Source organism: Myotis myotis, unplaced genomic scaffold (assembly GCF_014108235.1).
Source record: "Myotis myotis isolate mMyoMyo1 unplaced genomic scaffold, mMyoMyo1.p scaffold_m19_p_1, whole genome shotgun sequence".
Classification (NCBI taxonomy): Eukaryota; Metazoa; Chordata; class Mammalia; order Chiroptera; family Vespertilionidae; genus Myotis; species Myotis myotis.
In genome coordinates this window covers 79,175,027-79,180,900 of record NW_023416313.1, presented here as the reverse complement: position 1 = coordinate 79,180,900, position 5,874 = coordinate 79,175,027, and the positions used below count along the sequence as shown (strand labels likewise).

The window sequence follows — 5,874 nt, the reverse complement described above, 5'->3', positions numbered from 1 at the left end:
TGTGATGTGATACATTTTGGGAATTGGAAACAGAAGAAAACTCTCAGGTTGTTCAGTGCTGGGAGCATAGATAAAGGCCCAGAAGGTAGCTGTTTCTCAACAAGATTAATTCCTCATTAAAACCTTGAAATTATGTCAAAAAACTTTATTTCCCTCTTTGAGCATCTCCCAGTCTTTACCTTGTTAAAATGATTGTGGGAGAAGAAGGCTGAGCTGGGAAAGTTGCCAAGCTACTGAGGGTGGTTGGCAGAGGCCCCTGGTCCGGCCGTGCACTGGCCCTCACTTTCTACCCGCATCTATAAAGTGGTCGTGTGAGCAATGACAGCAGAGGTGATTATAAGCTTCAGTGCCTTTGGCACACAAACTGTAAAATTACTGGGTAATAAAGGTACCAGAAACCTATTAAAGTGATTTTCCTCTCTGAGATTTCTTGCAGTCAGTGGGACCCAACCAGTCACTCAGAGCATGTCCGGGAACCCCACTGTGTTATTGTGGCCAGCATGCCAGGCCACCTGTCTCCAACTCCGAACATCATAAAGGAAGTGTGTTCACAGGACAGAATGTATTCCCAACCCCCCTCAACCAGCCCCCTCCAATTTGGTACAATTCATTTCTGTGGGTCAAGGCACATTGCTATCTTGTGCTGTCAAGGACCTTGTGTTTGCAGTATGTTCATGGATCTATTTATCAATATACAGGTATTGATATTGGCAGAAGAGGAGGACCAACAGGAACTAACCAATTCCAACCTCGTGGTTTCTTTCAGGTCCTTCAACTGCCAATGCAGAGGCTGTATTTTACATCCTAAGAGCCTAGGAAACCACAAGCCAACAAAACCTGCTTTCCTCCTGCAGTTATATTTTCTGTAGACAGATTTCCCTGGTTTGGGGCACACCATGACATTAAGTGGTGAAAAGAAGTGGAGGTTGGCATTGGCCTCCAGAGGCCAGGCACTGTTGATCGTTGACCAGAATGTTTCCAGTTCATGGAAATAGTGATGCCATCCTAGGAAGTATAAGCCAGGTATTAAAATACTGGTTTAAATTTTTAGAAATATGAAGAATATGTTAGATCAAAGTAAACTCTACACTGATGTATTCATCTATTGTCCAAGATCTAAAAAATGTCACACAATAACTTGCTTTTTTTAAAAATATAAAGACTTGTAAAGAAAAACATATCACCAAGATAACTTCTGTTGACATTTTTAACAATGAGAAATAAATGACCTTCACAGGGGACATTAAAGAAGAATGGGAAGCTATAAAATAAAATAAACCCTTCTCTTTATTTAATTTTCTGTAGCCAAAAGAAATAATAGCTATTTTGTCTTTATGTTGATTATCTTTCCAGAAAATAAATGCCATGTCAGTGTGTGTGCGCACGCACACTGGTGCACATATGCATATACACATATGCACATATGTATATGCATATGCTGGACATGCATGGGCTGCACCAAGAACTAGGGCCAACACCTAGTTCTTGGCCCAGCCCATGCATGTCCTGCCTAGGGTTCATTGACTATGGGCCCAATAATTCATAAGTTGCACTTTGGTTTTGGGCTCCTATTATCTACATATTTGCAGTTTAGTAGAATTCTGAGTTTAGCCCTGATTCCTTTGTGGTATTTAATGAGTATACAGTCAGACTCATGATAAAAATACGAAACTATCAAGCTGAGACTAAAGCAGTTATGTATAAAAGCACATCTAAGAGAAAACCAAAGCAAACAACAACTTAAAAAAGGATTTCTAAGTACATATTTACATCTTTTAATACTTAAATTATTTCCATGATAAACTGTAAACTTGACTATAACTGGATTCTGTATGCAGTTTATGTATTGTTTACATATAGAAAAGATCTATCACAGAGACATTGTAAATCTATGAATGCAATTTATACATTTATTGACTTATAGTCACGCAGGATGAAGCAAAGATAAGACATCTGAACTCTCAAGGATTTTAGAAGTAGAGAAAGAATGCTGGCAGAAAACTAAAAACCATACACTATAACTATGGAAGATGCTTAGCTAGCCATGAAGGCTTTTTGTAGCCTGTATGTTTCTAAATAAATATAAAAACCCTGCTTCCTTCAAAATGACTTTACAAGATAGGGTTGTAGGTAGTATGTGAAGTTGCTGGATGGGAGGAAGCTGTGAGGAGGAGAAAGGGAGTCAGAGGGAGTAGAAGGTGTACTTTTAAAAACTTAGTGTGGATAAATTTTCTGTTCATGGGGGGTTGCTTATCCTTAGGCTTCAGGGTCCTGGTGACAACTGTGCCTGCTAGATTCGAAAGTGAATTCCAGGAAGAATTATATTCACTCTGATTATAATTTGATTAACTCATTGAAAAAGTTTTAGAAACATACTTCCTTCTTGGGGCAGAAAATATGTATTTGCTTGGTCCTGGAGAGGAAGACTTTTCCCACGAGATGAGCGCCACCGGACCCACAATCCAGGGGAATTAAAGACATCTACAACAGCCCAGGAAAGATGCCACAACTCAAAGGGAGGCAACAATGAGACTGAGGTGGGAATAGGGCTTTGGGTGCTGCATTTGCTGTGGGGTTCTGGGCAAAAAAGCAGATGTGGAGGTGTTCAGCTATGGACACCCTTCAATGCCCACTGAGAAAATTCGGTTACACCACCAAACTTGTTTGCTTATTTATTTACTTATTTTCCCATACAAATATTTATTCTGTCCCTGCCTAGGGATTGAGACACTGGGATTGGGAAGGGGTTGGGGCATGGGCCTTGACAAACAGCTCCTGGGTGGGGGCAGGTCTCGGATGGGAAGTGTTGAGATTCCAGGGCCCTGGGGGCTGGCTTAGTTCCTGGAGGGCCAGTGGGCTAAGGGCAACAAGTTCCCACACAACTGGGCCAAGGCCAGGCTGGACTTGGGTCCTGGTGGCTGTGGGAGCACCAGCTGATTGCTCTTGCCCTCCCCAGCAACCTCCATCCCCCAGGAAGGAAGGCAGCATCAGTGTCTTGCTCCTGGTGGGGAAAGACAACCATGCAAGTCATCAGGTTTAAATTAAAAATAATAAAAATTGCAACACACACACACACACGCACACAACCCTTGTCCAAACAAATCCATGACAAGCCTGCCTGGCCCACTGGACACTCTGGCAGGTGAGGGGTAAGAAAAGGTGGTCAGCCTACAAGGGTAACTGCTGGGGACTCAAGCAGGGCCTGGACAGGTGGTCCCAGCCTCCACTGTCAGCCGCAGCAGTCTCTAGAAAACAGCAACCTGGGGCAGAGGCAGGAGGGCACAAGAGGTTACACAGGGGCTGGGGCTCCAGGTAGGTTTAGAGCTGGGACCTGGGTGCCACACAGCTCTTCCTGTGCTCTCTGTGTCTGTATCTTGATGATGTGGACAGGATTAGTTCTCGAGATTTATTGCACTGTTTTGGAAGAAGCCTGAGGCTAGAAGATGTGCCAGAGGCAGTGGGAGGCAGGAGATAGGAGGGCAGGGGGCAGGCGGTGGTCACCACTTGGTCTTGGCATCTTCTTAAATATTCCAGATCACCAGGTGCATGCAGGCTCTGGCATCGCTGAAGCTGTGTCCATCCATATTGTCCTGAATGATCTGTCTGAGGTAGTCAGTCATGAGGTTCCCAAGGGAGCGCTTGTAGGGGAGGCCCAGGAGGTGTGGGAAGAGCACAGATGTGTCCACCGCAGTGCTATGGATGAACTTCAAGGCCAGCAGGTTGCTGCTCTCCAGGATGTGTCCAATGAGGATAGTATCAGCATTGAACATACTCAGCAAGATGGTCTGGACATCCTGGAGGCACTGGAGCGAGATGCTTATGTCGACAAGGTCAGCCTCAGTCACTTCCGAAAACCTTGTGTTGTCGCCCACAATCTCATTGTCCAGCTTGATGAAGGTGTCTTAACCAACCTGCATGTCAGTGTCTACCATGGTAATGCATGCCAGCTCCAGCCATATGTGGTGTAGAACATTTCTCAGTCAAGGGTATAGACTCTGGGTTGAGCATCGTCTGGAAGTTCTTTATCAAAAGTCTTCATGAACCCCTCAAGATTTTCCTTTCGGCCATCTTGCAGGTGTAGCTTGGCAACCTGGCAGCCAGTGGAGCCAATGGTGACCGAGCAGCACATGTACTGAGTCTCCCAGCCACCAGTCCCTAAATGTTACCAGTGAGTAATATTCTTCATTGCGCACTCAGCGGCCTGAGGGGCACACGAGGGGCACACAAGATACTCAGTGCCACAGCAGCAGCAGACCCTGCAGGAGGAGTCTTTGGGCAGCTTCTCCTCAGCAGTGAAGATGACAGTGCCCCCTGGCTGCTTGGGAATGCAGGAAGGGGTAGCTGTTCTCCTTAAGCTGGTCCTTGGTGAGCAGGCATTTTTTGAGGTGGTGGTACAGGGTGGCCTTTTTCAGATCCTCCACATCTGGGTTGCTCAAGCAGTTGAGTGAGAAGCTGGTCTTGGTAGCTAACTTGTCCCTCAGCACCACCTCATGGGACACAACCATCTGGCCACTGGTTTTCCTGAGACCAGGCACAGTGCTGGGGAGCAGGCCCCGCAGCTTCTTGCAAGTATTCACAGCCATGTTCAGGTGGATGTTCCTGCTGGGCCTACAGTCATTGGCCACCTTCTCTCCATCCAAGTGCCTTCTTGGTGGCTTCCTGGTTGGAGGAGCAGAACTTGAGGCACTCCTCAATGAACAGGTTGAGATATCGTTGGCAGATGACTGTGGGGCTTTAGCCCCTGAAATCTTTGGGGATAATAGGCTTCTTTAAATTCTGTAAAGATGGGCTGTGTGCTATGCATTTAGGAGGAACAGTGCTGGTGGTCTTGGATGCCATGCCTGACAGCATGTGCATTTTCAGGAGCTGGCTGCTGCTGTCCAGGAGGGTTCTCTTGGCACCTGCAGCCAGGCAGGGACTGGGGGTGTGGGCAATCCTTCTATTCTCACTGGGAACTGAGATGTGGATGGAGGACGGCTTCTTGGCCAGCTGCTGGTGGAGGACATTGGCCAGTAGCTGGCTGACTCCCTCTGAGCCTGCTGCACCCTCAGGTGATACACCTCCTGGGTGGTGGGAGCCAATGGCATAGAGGCAGGGGCACCAGGATTGGGGCTGGGCAGGATGTACTTAGCTCTGCCCTCAGAACTTGCAGATGCCCTGGAGAAAACCAGCTCAGCACTGTGGCCCTCAGGCTCAGGCTGCCCCACGTAACCTGGGTGCCAGCATGGCCCTGCTCTCCTGGCCTCTGGTGTCTAAGAGCTCAGGCTATGCACTCACCCCTGATATAGGCACAGGGAAAGCAGAAATCCCTGACCCTCATTGGATTGAGATGCTAATCCAATCCCACCTGATCTAATATTCTCTGGACTGGCTTCCAGAATCCCAGGGCTCCCTTAGAACTCCTTGCCTTATTTGATGAGATGAGAGATCCTCCTCTTTTCCCAGGGGACAGAGTGGTCAGACCAAATTGCTTCTTGTCCTCCACCTTCTCTTCTTTGGGGGCTCCACCCCAGGAGACACTCCCAGCCCCACCTTACAGGTGAGGAAACAGACACAATGCCTCCCAGCCAAGGACCGTGGGCGCGAGCCCAGCCCTGAACCCACTTCCCATGCCTCACTGGAGGTGAGTTCTCCCATCAAGCTTATTTATTCCTCTCTGTTCCATGTTCTCTTGGCTGTCAGTAAGAGGAAGGATGAGCTGGTTTCCTGCCCCTGCATCCCCACTCTAGTTGTGAGAGGGAGCTGTCCTGGACTCCCCTTGTGCACAAGCATTGGATGCACAGAAAACCTGATGCCAGTATAGAGAGGTCCTAGCTATGCTCCCCAGGAACTTTGGTGTTTCCAAATCTGCTGAGAGTTCGGGCCTTGGTGGTG

The 5,874-nt window shown here is 47.6% G+C and overlaps 1 pseudogene; it reads right to left on the bottom strand.

Annotated features, from left to right (window-relative positions):
- Positions 1 to 3,497: 3,497 nt before the first annotated feature.
- Positions 3,498 to 5,087, bottom strand: LOC118664866 (annotated as a pseudogene).
- Positions 5,088 to 5,874: the final 787 nt, after the last annotated feature.